This window comes from Lissotriton vulgaris, chromosome 2_1 (genome assembly GCF_964263255.1).
Source record: "Lissotriton vulgaris chromosome 2_1, aLisVul1.2, whole genome shotgun sequence".
NCBI classification, from domain to species: Eukaryota; Metazoa; Chordata; class Amphibia; order Caudata; family Salamandridae; genus Lissotriton; species Lissotriton vulgaris.
The window spans coordinates 1,191,693,630-1,191,713,008 of record NC_141687.1 but is presented as its reverse complement, the minus strand read 5'-3'; positions in this window follow the sequence as shown (position 1 = coordinate 1,191,713,008).

Sequence of the window (19,379 nt, the reverse complement as noted above, 5' to 3'; positions counted from 1 at the left end):
TCCTATCTTTAAATTGAATCCGCACATCCTTCATTCCCAGCATAGGTATACTGCCCTTGTTGTAACCTGAAGGAGAAATATCAGGATTCTTAAGATCACTCATCCTATTACCCTCCATGGCAACATAATCATCCTTATTGATCAAGGTGAACGGGGAACATGAATCAGCGAACATTTCAATGCATTCATCATCAATTAGTACATCACATTTTGGGTAAATAAAATTTACAGAATCATCAACATCTTTTACTTGCAAAATAAACTTTTCCATTTTTTGTTCAATACATTTTACTTCTCTGTTAGATCCCCTTTCAGTTCCTCTATCACTGTCTCTCAAGTGTAACTCACCATCGCGGCACACCCTGGCAAAATGCCCTCTCCTATTGCACTTCTTGCAAGTGACATGTTTTGCAGGACATTGGAAATAAGTGGCAAAATGGTTATTACTGCCACAACGGTAACATTTAGGACCTTTCTCCCTGTGCTCTATTTTTGTATTAGGATTCTCTTTATACCTTATTTTGTAGACATCTACACTTTCTTCAGTATCACTTATGGTAGCTACAACTTCACCTTCCGGCCTCATTTCTTTGACACATCTAGCCGTATGCTCCACTGACTTAGCTATTTCAACAGCCTCCTTCAACCCTGGATTCTTAGCCAGCAACTTCTCCTGAATGCGTGGATTATTAGTACATCTCACCAATTGGTCTCTTATCAGGGAGTCAGTGAGATCCCCAAATTCACATAATTGGGTCAACCCCCACAAGACTGCAATATAGTTTTGTACTGACTCCTGCTTCCCTTGACATCTTTTAAAGAATTTATGACGCTCCAGGACTACATTGATTCTATCCCCAAAATGTTTCTCTAATTTCTCCATAGTCTGTACAAACACATCCACTTCACCCACTGCATTAGCATCCTGCTCAGGTATAGGTAAATTTTCATATACTTTGCGCCCTTGCACCCCCAGATTGTGGAGTAATATGTGTTGCTTCCTAATAGAATTGAACCTTTGCCCCCCAATAGCTATAAGGTAAGACTCAAAAAGTTTCACCCATTCCTTCCAGCTTATCTCAGGTTCCCCTATGTCATTTAAAAAAGGGGGTGGTTGATTCATGCTTGCAGCTGCCATGGTGAACTAACAGTAGCCCTTATATAATACTTGTGATGGAACATGCAAAAGTTAAATTTGCTAAATGTGAAACCAGCACACCATGAATACCTATTGTAACAGCATTTTTTGAGAGACTGTAAATGGAATTGTTATTCAATGAAGGACGAGCAACCAGTCACAAACTTTTCCAATGATCCTTACTGTAAACCAAAGCCCGTAGAGTCTCCTTCCTGTTCAAAACCTGAGGCATAAGGTGTGAAGAACCAGTTCCAAAATGACGGTGAAACACAGAAATGATGCCCAACTCTAAATATCACTTCCTTTCTTCGTGTGAAAAACAAATTTAGTACGAGGCCAAGACACTCTGTTGACCCCGGCAGGAAGACAGCTGGAAACTGACAGGAATTGTCAGCACACTCACTGAACCACCGCGAAACTGAGACACTGTGCGGTGAAATATAATTGGGCCGCTGCGAGACTGGAACACTACTTTCCTGCTTTCCTCCCTCAGAAAGGAGGCAGATGCCGGAAATTGGCGCGCTGCAGAGATGAGACACTACCGCCTCAGCACAGAAGGCGGATGCCGAATTCTGGCGCGCTGCAGAGTCGAGACACTGCCGCCTCAGCGCAGCTGCTTTCCGCACAACGATGGACGCTGACAGGAATTCTCACACGGTCCCGGGCAGATCACATCCACTGCACAACTCCTTGCGCACCCACAGCGGACGTTGCCAGGAGTTCTCTGACAGGCCCCAGCAGATCACAGGAACACTTCGGGGCCGGTGATACCACGAAGGCGCCGCTACAGCACGCTCTCACCAGACGCTGACAGGAATTCAATCAGCACATCCAAGGCATAGCGCGGGGCACAGGGGTTAAGCCATCGGTCATGAACGGTGACCCAGATCAAGAACCCACAGACGGAAACTACAAATGGCCCCTTCAAAACCGGAGATGGAAGAAGATATCCTCAGGCACCTGGCAATTGTGCACGGACTGCACCACCAAGTAAGTCCTCCGAGGTGTCAAACGATGTAGTATTCAGCGCTTCCTTGTCAAAACCCCTCTCATAAAAGTAACACCCAAAACAAGCGATTGCCACGCAGTGTACCTTAGAGGGAGCGATCTCTGTCCTTATTTTCCTCACCAAGGAGCGCTACCGAGGGGAGAGAGTACTCAAAGGGGAGATGGCCAACAACTGTCCCCTGCACAGGTTCGTCGCCAGTGTTGGAAGTATGAAGTAAAGAAGAGGTAAGACACGAGCTTGATAAACGACTTCTTTATTTGGCCATCCACTCTCCTCACTGAAGGTTCTTCCCAACATTCTATCAACAGCTTCATGAGGAAGGTACCAAGGTAGGTCAGGGAACAGGGGTGGACAGAATGTACCAACTGGTTATAACAACTTTATTTTTCATTTTCAAATCAAATACATTACAGAGTAGCAGCACAATGAGCACATAGACTTCACAGCATCTCATCTGTTAATCTTTCATTACATGAACAGTGGTACGATCTATTAAGCATAGTGTCATCTTGTTAATATCATCAGCAATCTGAGCATAGTTCTGTGTCCTTATATATCATACATTCCATAGTACCTATTGCATAGGGGTTATATTCACCTCATGACAGTGCCCAGATCTCATGAAACATATCACTGCGCCTTTTTTCGGTCAAAAGTTCCGGGTGTAGACATCTGGTGCATCTCAGTGACAGCCGGAAGTAGCCACTACCCCTCTCTACCCACATTCCTCCTCTGTATCAGCGTGCACCTGTTGAAGTAGATATTCTTGTAAAGGTCCCCATATGTCTTTGGGTCTAGAGGACATTGGTAGTGTTTCAGCATATATGCTGCTCCTTTCCTGACAATAAGTCGTATCCTCGAACCAATCCTTAAATTTGGGAGCTCTCCTCGCCCCCCACCTGCAAGCAATTCTTCGTTTAGCCAGCAATAATACAGTGTCCATGAACTTCCTGTCGAATGGGAAGGGAAGGGGAGAGGTCCTAAGAGAGAAGGGGGCGGGGCCGCAGGGGAGCAGCGGCAGGGAGCGGGGAGCGGGGTGCGATGGCAGAAAGTCGGGAAAACTGCAGCAACTGGACTCACTCAAACAGGGTCACCACAGGGGGGGAAGAAAAAAACAACAGTCAGGGGCACCACACGGGGGGAGAACAGCACAACTGGCACAGAGAAACAAAACAAAAGAAAGGCACAGGGGTCACGACCTCAGGAGCGGCGGCGAGCGGTGGGAGCAGGGAGACCGGGTGAACTCAGGAGGAGCCACGCGGCGGGTGGAGCGACCGTCTCTGACGAGGTCAGGTCACCACTCCCCATCGCGTGGAGGCGCCTTAAGTGTCCAGTGGGAGGGAGGAGCAGCTGGGAGGCGGGAGCGGGGTGGCGAATGGGAAGGGAAGGGGAGAGGTCCTGAGAGAGAAGGGGGCGGGCCGCAGGGGAGCAGCAGCAGGGAGCGGGGAGCGGGCTGCGACGGCAGACAGGCGGCAAAACGGCAGCAACGGGACTCACTCCCGCTTAATATCCTGCAGAGATCCTGTCTTCCCGATCCGCCCGCTGCCTGGAGGGGAGGAATCGTGGACCGGACCTGGTGGCAAGTCTCCGGTGTTGTTCGTGGAGCTCCAGGGTGCCCGGTGACAGCGGGGAGAGGTGCGGCAGTGTGCGGCCTGGGCTAGTGAGGCGAAGCCGGGACCTCGAGTTTCGTGTCTCCCGGGTCCTGGCGTGCTGGTGGCGGCCTGCTGGGAGCGGAGTGCGGCCCAGAGGTGGGGAAGCCCATGAATGACTCCAGCTGATATCTGGGGCCCCCGGGAGAATCCTGCGAGTGGCGGACGGTGGAGGTAGAGGCCCGACACTTCTCCTGAGGCAGTACCGAGGCTCCTACGTAGCGAGGCCCAGCGGTACGTGGTGCAGCCGGGGGCTGGAGTTTGGCGCTGCCCCGGGAGGAAGTGGTGCTGGGCGACAAGTGTTCGGGGGCAGGTCGGCCCTCAGAGGAGACATTCAGCGACTATAAGAGGCTCATCTTCCCCGACTACACGAGACTAGTGCAGCAACAGTGGCAATCGTTTACAGCGGCCAAAGGGCGCCTTCGTGACCTCAAGCTCCCTTATGTTTTGCTCTACCCGGGCCGCCTGAGGGTGGTATTCCAGTCACGCACCCACTTTTTCGATACTCCGGAGGAGGTATTTCGATGGACTGATGAGACAGTGAAAGTGAGGGTGCATACCCCGCCGGGCATAGACTCTGATTCTTCGCAGAGCAGGGCACAGTCGCAAAATGCCCGGGGGTCACGGAGCAGAGGAAATTGGCGGTCCAGGTCCAGGAGGCGCTCCACTTCGGGAGGGGCTGTAGGAGGGACGAAGGATGCCCCTGAACCTCCAACAGTGGATCCCTGAACACTTGGCCAACGGGCAGAGGGGACTCTGACATCAATGTGATCTTGCAGTAATTGATATGCCTGGGGCGCCACTGTAGTGTGGCTCTGTGGTTGAGCCGCGGCCGAGGAATTTCTTGATATACATCGAATGTGATTTCTGTGGAGCAGCGGGGTGGGGCGAGATGTGTGAGGGGCGGACCTTTCCCCTTGCCTAGGGCTTGTTGGGGGGTGTTGGGTGTATGGGCTGTTTGAGGGGATCCATTGGTGTGGACGGCCTCAGGTCCTGCATTTGGGGCTGGGAGCTGTCTATACCGCGACAGGTACTTCACCGTTCTTTTTAAAAAAAAAATGTTTTCAAACACTTTATTTTTCATTTTCAAATCAAATACATTACAGAGTAGCAGCACAATGAGCACATAGACTTCACAGCATCTCATCTGTTAATCTTTCATTACATGAACAGTGGTACGATCTATTAAGCATAGTGTCATCTTGTTAATATCATCAGCAATCTGAGCATAGTTCTGTGTCCTTATATATCATACATTCCATAGTACCTATTGCATAGGGGTTATATTCACCTCATGACAGTGCCCAGATCTCATGAAACATATCACTGCGCCTTTTTTCGGTCAAAAGTTCCGGGTGTAGACATCTGGTGCATCTCAGTGACAGCCGGAAGTAGCCACTACCCCTCTCTACCCACATTCCTCCTCTGTATCAGCGTGCACCTGTTGAAGTAGATATTCTTGTAAAGGTCCCCATATGTCTTTGGGTCTAGAGGACATTGGTAGTGTTTCAGCATATATGCTGCTCCTTTCCTGACAATAAGTCGTATCCTCTAACCAATCCTTAAATTTGGGAGCTCTCCTCGCCCCCCACCTGCAAGCAATTCTTCGTTTAGCCAGCAATAATACAGTGTCCATGAACTTCCTGTCGAATGGGAAGGGAAGGGGAGAGGTCCTAAGAGAGAAGGGGGCGGGGCCGCAGGGGAGCAGCGGCAGGGAGCGGGGAGCGGGGTGCGATGGCAGAAAGTCGGGAAAACGGCAGCAATGGGACTCACTCAAACAGGGTCACCACAGGGGGGGAAGAAAAAAACAACCTTCAGGGGCACCACACGGGGGGAGAACAGCACAACTGGCACAGAGAAACAAAACAAAAGAAAGGCACAGGGGTCACGACCTCAGGAGCGGCGGCGAGCGGTGGGAGCAGGGAGACCGGGTGAACTCAGGAGGAGCCACGCGGCGGGTGGAGCGACCGTCTCTGACGAGGTCAGGTCACCACTCCCCATCGCGTGGAGGCGCCTTAAGTGTCCAGTGGGAGGGAGGAGCAGCTGGGAGGCGGGAGCGGGGTGGCGAATGGGAAGGGAAGGGGAGAGGTCCTGAGAGAGAAGGGGGCGGGCCGCAGGGGAGCAGCGGCAGGGAGCGGGGAGCGGGCTGCGACGGCGGACAGGCGGCAAAACGGCAGCAACGGGACTCACTCCCGCTTAATATCCTGCAGAGATCCTGTCTTCCCGATCCGCCCGCTGCCTGGAGGGGAGGAATCGTGGACCGGACCTGGTGGCAAGTCTCCGGTGTTGTTCGTGGAGCTCCAGGGTGCCCGGTGACAGCGGGGAGAGGTGCGGCAGTGTGCGGCCTGGGCTAGTGAGGCGAAGCCGGGACCTCGAGTTTCATGTCTCCCGGGTCCTGGCGTGCTGGTGGCGGCCTGCTGGGAGCGGAGTGCGGCCCAGAGGTGGGGAAGCCCATGAATGACTCCAGCTGATATCTGGGGCCCCCGGGAGAATCCTGCGAGTGGCGGACGGTGGAGGTAGAGGCCCGACACTTCTCCTGAGGCAGTACCGAGGCTCCTACGTAGCGAGGCCCAGCGGTACGTGGTGCAGCCGGGGGCTGGAGTTTGGCGCTGCCCCGGGAGGAAGTGGTGCTGGGCGACAAGTGTTCGGGGGCAGGTCGGCCCTCAGAGGAGACATTCAGCGACTATAAGAGGCTCATCTTCCCCGACTACACGAGACTAGTGCAGCAACAGTGGCAATCGTTTACAGCGGCCAAAGGGCGCCTTCGTGACCTCAAGCTCCCTTATGTTTTGCTCTACCCGGGCCGCCTGAGGGTGGTATTCCAGTCACGCACACACTTTTTCGATACTCCGGAGGAGGTATTTCGATGGACTGATGAGACAGTGAAAGTGAGGGTGCATACCCCGCCGGGCATAGACTCTGATTCTTCGCAGAGCAGGGCACAGTCGCAAAATGCCCGGGGGTCACGGAGCAGAGGAAATTGGCGGTCCAGGTCCAGGAGGCGCTCCACTTCGGGAGGGGCTGTAGGAGGGACGAAGGATGCCCCTGAACCTCCAACAGTGGATCCCTGAACACTTGGCCAACGGGCAGAGGGGACTCTGACATCAATGTGATCTTGCAGTAATTGATATGCCTGGGGCGCCACTGTAGTGTGGCTCTGTGGTTGAGCTGCGGCCGAGGAATTTCTTGATATACGTCGAATGTGATTTCTGTGGAGCAGCGGGGTGGGGCGAGATGTGTGAGGGGCGGACCTTTCCCCTTGCCTAGGGCTTGTTGGGGGGTGTTGGGTGTATGGGCTGTTTGAGGGGATCCATTGGTGTGGACGGCCTCAGGTCCTGCATTTGGGGCTGGGAGCTGTCTATACCGCGACAGGTACTTCACCGTTCTTTTTAAAAAAAAAATGTTTTCAAACACTTTATTTTTCATTTTCAAATCAAATACATTACAGAGTAGCAGCACAATGAGCACATAGACTTCACAGCATCTCATCTGTTAATCTTTCATTACATGAACAGTGGTACGATCTATTAAGCATAGTGTCATCTTGTTAATATCATCAGCAATCTGAGCATAGTTCTGTGTCCTTATATATCATACATTCCATAGTACCTATTGCATAGGGGTTATATTCACCTCATGACAGTGCCCAGATCTCATGAAACATATCACTGCACCTTTTTTCGGTCAAAAGTTCCGGGTGTAGACATCTGGTGCATCTCAGTGACAGCCGGAAGTAGCCACTACCCCTCTCTACCCACATTCCTCCTCTGTATCAGCGTGCACCTGTTGAAGTAGATATTCTTGTAAAGGTCCCCATATGTCTTTGGGTCTAGAGGGCATTGGTAGTGTTTCAGCATATATGCTGCTCCTTTCCTGACAATAAGTCATATCCTCTAACCAATCCTTAAATTTGGGAGCTCTCCCCGCCCCCCACCTGCAAGCAATTCTTCGTTTAGCCAGCAATAATACAGTGTCCATGAACTTCCTGTCGAATGGGAAGGGAAGGGGAGAGGTCCTAAGAGAGAAGGGGGCGGGGCCGCAGGGGAGCAGCGGCAGGGAGCGGGGAGCGGGGTGCGATGGCAGAAAGGCGGGAAAACGGCAGCAACGGGACTCACTCAAACAGGGTCACCACAGGGGGGGAAGAAAAAAACAACAGTCAGGGGCACCACACGGGGGGAGAACAGCACAACTGGCACAGAGAAACAAAACAAAAGAAAGGCACAGGGGTCACGACCTCAGGAGCGGCGGCGAGCGGTGGGAGCAGGGAGACCGGGTGAACTCAGGAGGAGCCACGCGGCGGGTGGAGCGACCGTCTCTGACGAGGTCAGGTCACCACTCCCCGTCGCGTGGAGGCGCCTTAAGTGTCCAGTGGGAGGGAGGAGCAGCTGGGAGGCGGGAGCGGGGTGGCGAATGGGAAGGGAAGGGGAGAGGTCCTGAGAGAGAAGGGGGCGGGCCGCAGGGGAGCAGAGGCAGGGAGAGGGGAGCGGGCTGCGACGGCGGAAAGGCGGGAAAACGGCAGCAACGGGACTCACTCAAACAGGGTCACCACACGGGGGGAAGAAAAAAACAACAGTCAGGGGCACCACACGGGGGAGAACAGCACAACTGGCACAGAGAAACAAAACAAAAGAAAGGCACAGGGGTCACGACCTCAGGAGCGGTGGGAGCAGGGAGACCGGGTGAACTCAGGAGGAGCCACGTGGCGGGTGGAGCGACCGTCTCTAACGAGGTCAGGTCAGGTCAGCCCACTGGCCCCTCTAGCTGCCCATCTAAATTCTCTGCCTCCTCCCTTGGCCCTTCAGGATGCTCACTTGCATTCCTAGATTCTACACAGGCCTTCAGCGCCTTTTGGTATTCTTCTTTCCTGGTGAGGCCTTTCATAAAGATTTTAAATTTCCTGCAAGCAGCTTTGAGGTAAGACACAGTGTAGGTGTCAATCCTATCTCTTTCAAAATCAATATCAACAGATGCAATGGATGCTGCTTTGCTCATGGTGACAACAGTTGGCAGTTCTCAAAAAGCAAAAAGAAGTTCCAAGGAAAATTCTACCAAAAATGTATGTGGTCGAGCTATGGTCTGCACTCACTAGTAGTGTACACCAATCACTATATATGAGTCACAAATGCAAGTCCAAATCCCACCGCTGACCACCAATGCTAGAATTGGGGGTCTCTAGTTGGCAGAGGTAGGTACCTTTGACCAAGTTGGGGCACTTGCTTCTAGTCAGGGAGAGGTGGTACACTCTTGGATAACCCCTGCTCACCCCCTTGGTAGCTTGGCATGAGCAGACCGGCTTATCTCAGAGGCAGTGTGTAAAGCATTTGTGAACACATACAGTAATACAGTGAAAACAATACATATGGACACCACACCAGTTTAGAAAAATAATTAATCTTTACTTGACTTAACACAAGACCAAACAACAAAAATCCACAATACTGTAATCAAAAATAAGTCTTTAAAATGGTAGAAATAGCTTAGTTCAATGTAGATGGTAAATGCAACACTTTACTCTCAAAGTACCTTAGATGAGTAACGTAATGCAAACAAAAGGGTTGCATAGAAGTTGATGCGCTGTTCCTTACACTCAGAGGAGTGGATGCGTCGGTTCCTTATTGCTGCGCAGGGGAGGTGATGCGTTGCTTCCTTTCTGTGTGGGGAGTTAATGCGTTGTTTCTCACTGTGGCCCTGCGACGATGCAACAAGATGGTGCCTCGATGCGATGATGTGGTGCGATGCGAAAAAATGGCGTCTTTGATGCGATGCGATAACATTGGATGCGATGCGTGCACACCCGACGACCATGCGTGTGTGGCGGTAACAGGTCTCTCGGAACCACACCTGATTCTGAGAGACCTGTTACCGCCACACACCTTATCAAGATACGACGTCGATTTTCAGATCGTGGGCCTTGGACACACCCATCCTTAGGCATCCCTTACGGCATAACCGCCCAACAGGACTCGTTTTCCACTTTTTCCCGCACCAACCATCCATCGCAGCTGGTTCGTTATCCCCGCCGGACCTGCGTACCTACATCTCAACATAGTGAGCCTAAGCCCTGAAGAGGCACATCTTCACACGATGTGACGAAACACGTCTCAGACTGCACACAGGCTCTGCAGCGGGAGGGCTGAGCCACATTTTACAAGCTGCTTCTGTGGGTGGCACAATCAGTGCTGCAAGCAGCCCACCAGCAGCATTTTATTTACAGACCCTGGGCACACATGGTGCACTGTACTAGGGTCTGACAAGTAAATCAAATAAGCCAATCATGGAGTCACTAATCCAAAACAACCCTTAACAATAGGGAGCTCTTACACTTTGGCACTGAATAGCAGTGGCAAAGTGCCCAAAGCATCTAGATCAGCAAAAACATAGCAAAAACACTGGAGTTAAAAGTGAAAAAATGGAAGGGAGACCCACACCAATGGTGCCAGGTCTAACACTCATGTTGTAACATATTTTTAGGCAAGCACTGCAACTTATCAAGACCCACACAATGCCGCAAGATGTGTACGATTCAATTACATTTTCTCTCTGTTTGTACTTGTGACCCCAGGATCTCACCTAGGCTAACGTACTGTAACATACAGCTGTTAAGTCTTGATTCTAAAACATTTTTGTATGCCTACTTATTGTGAAATAATGAAATGCCAATAATAAAAAAACAATCATTGCTGCTAAGCACCTCCATGCCATATTCAACACCTACAGTGGAACTGGAGAGCAAAACCACATGAAACTACATGTCCCAGAATACAATGTTCTGTTGGTTACAAAAAGACACCAAATGTGACCTCCAGAGGGAAGCCTACCTGCAGTTTGTTGTGCCTTATGGTGGGGGCCAAGATAACCGAGAGCCGGGTGACTCTTACGGGAGTGGGAGAGTGCTGGACTACACTCCCCAGACTCCCTTGCCGCCAACATCACTGTCGCAGCACCAGGAGGCGCCTACAAAGTCACACTGCGACCCCCGCAGCACGGGAAGCCTACCTGCAGTTTGTTGTGCCTTGTAGTGGGGGCAAGTTCGCCAAGAGATGGGTGACTGTTACGGGAGCCGGAGTGTGCTGGACTACACTCCCCAGACTACCTTGCCACCAACGTCACTGCCGCAGCGCCAGGAGGCACCTACAAAGTCACACTGCGACCCCCGCAGCACAGGACGCGCACAGGCGGCGCATGGGCGAAGCCCGGACCAAGGGCGGGCCCGTCTGTGCCCATCAGGGGCCGTAAGAGGCTGGGCCGGGCCACCTCACTGACATCTATTACCATGCATACTCAACTGGTTAGACATTGACGTGCCCCATTTCCTTTTCCTTTTAAGTATACTAATTTTGTGACTGGGACTTAAAAGTTGCTAGCCACAGCAGATTTGTATTTATACATTTGTATATAATTAGGGGTCCTATATTATGACAAAAAGAAAGTCACTCACTGGGAAAGGGGTGGTGGGTACCTTGGATGCTTTTTTGTCCAGGGCAGAGTCCGCACTAATGCACGAAATAGCGCTAACAGAACAAAGGTTGTCTATTGAACCTATGGTAGCAGGACTACATCCTCCTTTGCATGTTCAGGAAGTTAATTTATCTGTTGCAAGCTCTCCTATGACATCTCCTATATCTATACCCCCGTCACCGGAAATCCCTCCACATGATTCCCAGGCAACAATTAAGGAGGGTGCGAGGCCTAAAATCATTACAAGGGCCCAAAAATAAAACACCCAACCATCTTGTATGAAACCTCCTGGGAAGGAAAGAAAGACCATCACCAATATTAGGCAAAATAATAATAAACAATCCATCCCTTTGGAACCTGTGATAGATACTGGGCCACAAACGTTGCTTCCTGAGCTTACACCCTCTGTAGAGGCGGTTACTGCCGGCCCTACAGGATCGTGTACGAGAGAGTTCTGGCAAAAGTTGGAGGAAATACTTACGGTTGTTTTGATCCCTTTAAGAGCCACCCTTACTAAAATTGAGGCCAGATTAGCGAATCTGGAAAGCCTTATCAATCTCCCTACTGTAACATCACAAGGTCCTAGTCAATACGTCCCTAGGGTCCCACCCAGTCTCCTGGATGCCTCTGTGCGTAAATTTCCCCAGACCAGAGTACTAAATCAGACCTCCTTACCCCCAGGGGCCCCTATTTGTGCCAGCCTGCAACCTAACCTAGTTTGTACCGTTTCTGAAGGTGTTTTTCCCCAAACCCTGGCAGGTTACTCAGTTCCTACTCACTCTAATCGGTAGGAGGACAAGCCGAGCCCTCCCAATTTAACATCTAACTCCAATCAACAGCCGTCACAAAAGGTGACTTTGGGCCCGCCGTCTTGCATGGACTCCAGAGGGTAGCAGGGGGGGAGCTATGAGCCCAAAGGTACTTCATCTTCCGCCGGAAGCTACACCACTTACAATAGTTTTGGTGAATGTCACTCTGCTCCCACAAGGGGAGTCTGAACACAGGTCTACCCAACGCAGTAAATCTTTGCATTATTTAAGCGGGAAAACAGGCTTGACAACCAAGCTTTTTAATGAATTTAGAATGGCTGTCAGGATAGGGTGGGTGGGATACTCCGACAAGTCCCTTATGGGAGATTGTGTGGTTTGTGCAGTTGTCCGCACAGTTATTAACAGGGTGGGCTTTTGGCCAGTTAGAAGCCAGGGGGTCAGTTTTGTCCCGCTGGGCTTCTTTTACCATCCCGCAAGACCTTTCCAACACCGTATAGAGGGCTTCTGTGGAGGTCCACCACCTCCCAGTTACCCAATTCCTGTTAGTAACTTTTATGCACCTCTCTATAATTTGGATGAGGTAGACTGACTATTTTAGCAAACTGTGTGGAAATCGCCAGAGGGGGGCTTGGCAAGCTTGTGGCCTGTCCTGAAGTTCAGTGTAGTAAGAATGCCAGCCTTAGTGCTGGCACCAACTCACTCCCCACCACTACCACGAATAACCGTACAGAGTCTACTCGTGGTAATTCCCACATAGATGTTTTGAGAAATATTGTTAGCACTCTACGCCCCACTGAAGGGTCCTCTTACAGTGCAAGTCACCACCTATCCACTCTCTCAGTGAGCCATACTTCTAATAAAGTAACAATAGAAACTAGTATCATCTCCTGGAACATTGCGGGGTTGCGTGCTAAGATTTTAAATCCGTTATGGTGTGAGTTTAAAGATAGCACTGATATCTTGTGCCTACAATAAAACATGGGATCTGGGGCCAGTACATATCACTGGCTACATGACTTTTAACACCCCTGTGGTGAAGGGTTTGGGAGGAAGGCCTAAGGGAGGGTTATGCACGTATATTTCTAACATTCTAGTGGTGGATAAGATTGTTTTTTGCACTGGGGATTGCTACTACCAGATTATTCAACTGTTCATGAAGCACTCAAAGAGATCGTTCATGGTAAATTTTTATAATAATGTTCCGGCGGGTGGGCTGGGAACGGAGCTTTTAAGGATTGGTGAAGGCCCTGGATGTTATTTGCAATTTCGAGCTCTATGGACACTGTGATTATTCTATTGGGGGACATTAACTGCGCATTGTGTAAATCAGCTAATTTGAAAATATGTGGTATCCATACTGAAGAGAGGGTCCTCAACTGTCATTTTTCACACACAAATTTTTAATTAATTAATGTCCCGATACAAGATGGGATTTGTGAATGAACTTGTTCCCACCCCTGTGATTATTTCCCAGACCTTTAACGGTAGAGGCCTTGTTTCCACCATCGACTTCATGCTGGTTTCACAAACCTTTGCCCAGAGCTTGCTATCCTTTATGATAGGGAGCATTGCACTGAGCGATCACTATCCGCTTTGTCTTAAGTTACATTTATCTGCCCAAAGCTCTGTGGGGAAGAACCAAGCAAACCGGGTGATGGGTACCTTAGAGCTGAAAAATATGAATGGGTATGCTCTTCGCTGGTCTAAAGTCGACCCCGAGGCACTAACCAAACAGCTCATTCTATCCTGCAAAACTGCCTCTGTCTGAATGAGCTTTCCACTGCAGATGACATAGTGCACTCCTTCCTTGAGATAACTAAAGAGGTTAGGAGCTTACTGAGTGTTCAATGCCTTAACAGGCTGAAAACCCCTGGCTGGTTTAATAGTGCTTGCACTAAAGGTTACTCTAATCTAAAGGTAGAGCTTCATAGACAACCTAGATCGCGTGAAGGGATAAGGAGGGCTTGAGCATTGTATAAGAGGACAATTGCTGAAAGAAAGAGGTCACTGAGGAAGGAAGTCTAGGAGTCGCTTCATGCAGCAGCCCAAAAGAAGGACTCTGTGGCCTTTTGGGAGATTTTAAGGGCCCCACCCATGTGTGGGGGTGGAGGCCCCTCCATCCGCGATCCCAGTAAAAGACTGGGTAAGCACTTTTCTGTATCATATAATGGCCCAGCCTCCGATGAGCAGCTACCCCAGGGAGCTCACTCTATACATCATGGCAATCTTCATGTTCTGCTGGATGGAATGGTCTTGGCTCTCGCTCGTAGCCATGGTGGTAAGGCTCCGTACCCCGACGGTGTGCCAGTTGAGTTATTTAAGCCACACGTCCTACTATGGGGCCCACTAATAACCCGCTGGTTAACACCAGTGATTGTACTACCTTCCCGAAGACCTGGACGGAGTCTATTATTGTTCCAATATTCAAGAAGGGAAACCGTCAAGATCCTGGTTGTTATAAACCAATTTCCCTTCTTGATTCCATGGTGAAGGTGGAAGGTTGAGTCGTCCTGCAGTGATTAAAGGACTGGGCAGCAGGAAATCACGTTCTGTCTGACCTTCAGTATGGGTTTCGGGAGGGGTTGGGCACTATAGAACAGAGTTTAAATCTGGCCATTATCGTAGGGAAATATACAAGAGCCAAAAAAGGGAGACTTTACTTATTCTTCGTTGATTTAACCACAGCGTTTGACTCTGTAATCCATGCCAGATTATGGGAGATCCTTGCTGACCTAGGTGTCAACCCAAATATTATTGTCTTTCTGCAGCGTTTTTATAGGGGGAGCTTCAGCCAGTTTTAGATATGGGGTGGAGGGTCAGTGCACAGAAGGATTTCCTGGTAGAAGAGGGTTCAGCCAGGGCTGTGTCCTGGCCCCTTTTCTTTTTAATCTATACATTAATGGACTGGCCTAGGCACTCCTAAAGAGTGGACAAGATTTTCCTCAAGCAGGTGGGAGACCTATACCGGCTCTCTTATACGCAGACGACGCTGTTTTAATGGCACGCACACTAAATGGTTTACAAAGGGTTCTGAACAGCTTTAACACTTTTATGCTTGACTTGGGTTTAAGTATTAATTTTTCAAAGACATTTAAAATGAACTGGGGCACAGGTTTTCGTAGGGATACGGGTAGGGACATCTGCTTGGATGGGAGAAGTTAGCATCTACAAGTACTTTCTCGTATCTCAGTGTCCTTTTTAATCAGGATGATACATGGTCCCGTTCAATTGAGCTGAAAAAAACTGGGCTTTAGTAGATCAACTAGTGCCCTTGCCTACTTTGCAAAGAAACTGGGCAGGAAGCCGCCAGGCAAACTTCTGCAAACATATATGGCTCAGTGCCTCTCAGCAGCGATATACGGGGCAGGGTTGTGGGGCATCGCCAATTCTCTCCTTTTAAAAACTGTGAAAATGCCTTCATTTGGCACATTCTTTCTGTCCCTCCCGGCATGTCTTCATTTGTGTGTCAGGAGGAGTTGGGTCTCCCATACCTAGCGATCCTTATCAAATTGGAGCCAATACTCCTTTGGCACAGGATATGGGTTAGCGATCAGATCTATTTAAATAGAGATATCCTGCATGACTGTACTAGGTTGGACGGGGCGTGGAAGATTCCCTTGCTCAGGTTTGTTTATAGGTTCATGACTGATCTTGAACACCCAGATTTTTATTCAAACCCCAGCTCTATGGCTCGAATCTCGAGAAAAACCCTGAAGAAAGAGGGCCTTGAAATGTTGGGTTCTCTGAGAATAGCAGATGAAGCCTCCAAACCCACAGTTATTCAACATCAGTTAAGGCTTACTTCTCTGGGTATGGAACCTTATTTATATTTTGTCCCAAGTGGCTATGACAGAATGCTCTTGATAAGATTTAGACTGGCACAGTACATAGATTAGTGACTACTCCCAAAATGAATGACTGGTCAGGATTGTTACCCCCCGTGTCTGTGTGATTCCCATTCAGAGCAGTCCACTATCCACCTAGTTTTCTTTTGCAAGTTGTTCTCAGAACTAAGGTAAATTTGGCTACTCCCTCTTTTAAGACAGTAGGGCCTTAGGCTATTCCGTCCAGCGCTTGTTCGTCTACAACTTTTAGAGAATGAGCACGTGGCCTGGAGGGTATCCAAATTCTTGAAAAAGGTCCTGTGGCAGAGGAAAAGCATGTCATTCCAGCCTTGGGAGGCTTCTTCCTAAGTGGTGCAGTGGGATTTGAAATGTTCTTGGATTTTAAATTATCTAAATTTTTAACGTTATGTGTGTTTGGTATTTTACCTTTTCTTTTTAACTTGTACATTTTCACTATTAACTTTTTATTCTAATATTTATTGATTGTGATATGTGCTTTTGTGACTGTAATTATCATGGTCAAATAAAACTAAATATTGATTGAATTGACCTCTATAGTAGGGCAGGCAGCTAGTAGCTATGAAAGAGAGTGAAACTTGCCATGGCCACTGTTACACCTGCATGATGTAAACCAACCAGTGCCTCTTGGCAGCAAACTATGTTATGGTAACATGGTTGTTGTTGTATTTGAGGGTCTCTAGTTGGTAGAGGTAGGTAACTTTGACCAAATAGGAACCCTTGCGTCTAGTCAGGGTAAGGGGCTACACTCCTAAAATAACCCCTGCTCACCCCTTCGGTAGCTTGGCACGAGCAGGCAGGCTTATCTCAGAGGCAGTGTGTAAAGCATTTGTGAACACATACAGTAATACAGTGACAACACTACAGATGGACACCACACAGGTTGTATTATAAAAAAAGTATTTTTATATAGACTTAACACAAAACCAAACAACAAAAATCCACAATACTGTACTCAAGATATACTTAAAAATAGGTTGTTCACTTAAAATCAGTCTCTAGCAACCGATAACTCCAACGTGAGTGTGGGCGTGGGAGTAGGGACAACCGTGACACCAGGTGTAGGGTTTAGAGAAGGTTTTATTTTTAGTGATCGTAGGGGTTTTGTCATAAGCGTCTTTCTGATCCTTAACGTTAGTCTTTCCCGGGCAAAGGCACTGGGATCCGTGGCTTTGGTCTTCTAGGTTTTTCCTCCCACAGAAGCAGGGTCTTCTCTCCGGCCGTTGATGGGGATACCTCGTGCAAAGGAAAGACCAACAAGAAGGGAGGGCGTTAGGTTACAGTCCTCTGTGGGAGTTGCACCGAGGGACCCGGGGAGTGAGAGGTTAAAGCCCAGTGCTACAATTCTTTACCTACAGTGCTCCGTGAACATAGAGGGGTTGACCAGGAGAATGAGGAGGGGTAAGGGGTATTGGAAGGTTAGGAAAGGTACAGGGTAGCAACAAACCGGGAAACACTCTACTCGCTAGCGTTGCGTCTTCCCACTCAGGCTGCCCAACGCCGCCGTACCTGTGCTAGCCACACTCCTCCCTCGGGAGTGTGGCACGGCGGTCCACAGGGTTGTTGGCCTCCTGGCTCGCCTTTTTCCTCGACTCTTCCGTCCGCCCCTTCGTAAGGTCCTGTTCGGTCCGCTTGATCTTCTTCCTCGGCTCTGCTTCCGTTCTCTGATTCCTCCGCTCCCGCCTTCTCCTGCGCGGTGTTTCCACACCCCGTGTACAACACTTCCGGGGTTTTCACTCGTTTGTGTCCTCTGACGTCCTGCAGTGCCTGGCCCTCCTCCTCCAAAGTAGACGCCCACTTAAAGGAGCCGCACTCGCTTCCCTGACCTCCGTCATTCCACTCGTTGTTCTGCGGAGAAGTTGAAAAGGGACCGTCAGAGGGGCTCGGGCTCCACCATTGCACACCTACGTCCTTACAGTGAGTTATCACAACGTCGTGACAGGAGAAATCCCAAAGTACGGCGCTGACCGCGAGGTGCGCGGCGTCAGGCCTGGAGTTAAACAGACCCCCAAAGAACAGTACCCTGGAAAAGTGTTGAAGAACAAAGACAGCTCACGGCGTCGGGGCGGTGTGGCTTTGTTGGCCCTGCGCGGAGTTGGTTCCTTACGACCCCAGGGGAGGTGTAGACTTGGTTCCTTACTGCAGCGCAGGGGAGGTGAGACGACGGTTCCGTACTGCGTTGGGGCGGTGATGTCACGATGGCGTCGAAACCACAGTTCCTTACGATGTCAAGCTGTCGATGGATTCTCGGTCACCCGCGTCGAGGATCGGCTCCACGATGTCGATGTCAGATTTGGAGTCGATGTGGCACCTGCCGTCGATGTGGCACGGCAGCCGGCGTCGGGTCTACGGGGCAAGCCGGAGCAGCACTCATGGCTTCGGTGCAGAAGACGGCGTCGCTCGCCGGCGTTGTGGTTGCAAATTCCTTCTGCAGCAGCTAAAACCAAGTTGATGAAAGCACACTCAGTCCTCTCCTTTCTTTGGCAATGAAGCAACCACTGCAGGCCAAACCCCAAACACACAGCGCAGGGGTAGTCTCCTCCTTCAGGTTCCTGGTTCTTCTCCTCAGCAAAGGTTCATCTTTATTCCCAGAAGTGATCTAAAGTTCTGGGGTCTGGGTCCCCTCTTTTATACACCAAAATCCGTTGTCTCTGAGGGCAGAGAGTGTCTGTACCTAACCCAAACCAGTTCTGGTCAGTCCTGGAGCACTTTGCTTACAGGACTCCTTCTCTTCCTTTGACAGTGTAGGCCAGGGATATCAGACGAACCACAGGAGGTGGAGCCAGCATTGTGGAAGGCAGGCACAGCCCTTTTCGGGTCCCAGATGCTCCCCTCCCTCCACTCTACATGCAGATGGGTATATTCAGTCCTGTGCTGACTCACCCTGTCTCCTGGAATCCCCCAACCCCTGTCACTCAAACTCCAGACAAGGTATACACAACCTAGCAGAGGCAGGTGTGGATAGTTAGGCAAAAAAATACCTACTTTCTAAAAGTGATATTTTCAAACACGGAATGTTAAAACCAACTTTACTAAACAATGTTTTTTTTATCATTCTCAGTTCAGGCATACTAAACTCGAATTTCCACCTAGTTCCCTGAGTCAGTTAGGATTATAAGATGTTATAATCAAACTGCCCGTTCTGGCCTATGGGGAACAGGTAGCATTGCAATAGTGAAAAACGAAACTGGCTGTAATTCACTATCAGGACAGGCCACACACATCAGGGCATGTCCTACCTTTTACCTACAATGTACCCTGCCCTTGGGCCTACCTTAGGGGTGACTATTATGTATGAAAGGGAAAGTTTAGGGACTGGCAAGTGGGTGAACTTGCCCAGTCAACATGGCAGTACCAGACTGTACATAGGCTCTGCAATGGCAGGCCTGAGACACACTTAACAAGCTGCTCCAGTGGGTGGCACAACCAGTGCTGCAAGCCCAACAGCAGCAAATGATTTACAAGCCCTGGGCATTCACAGTGCACTGTCCT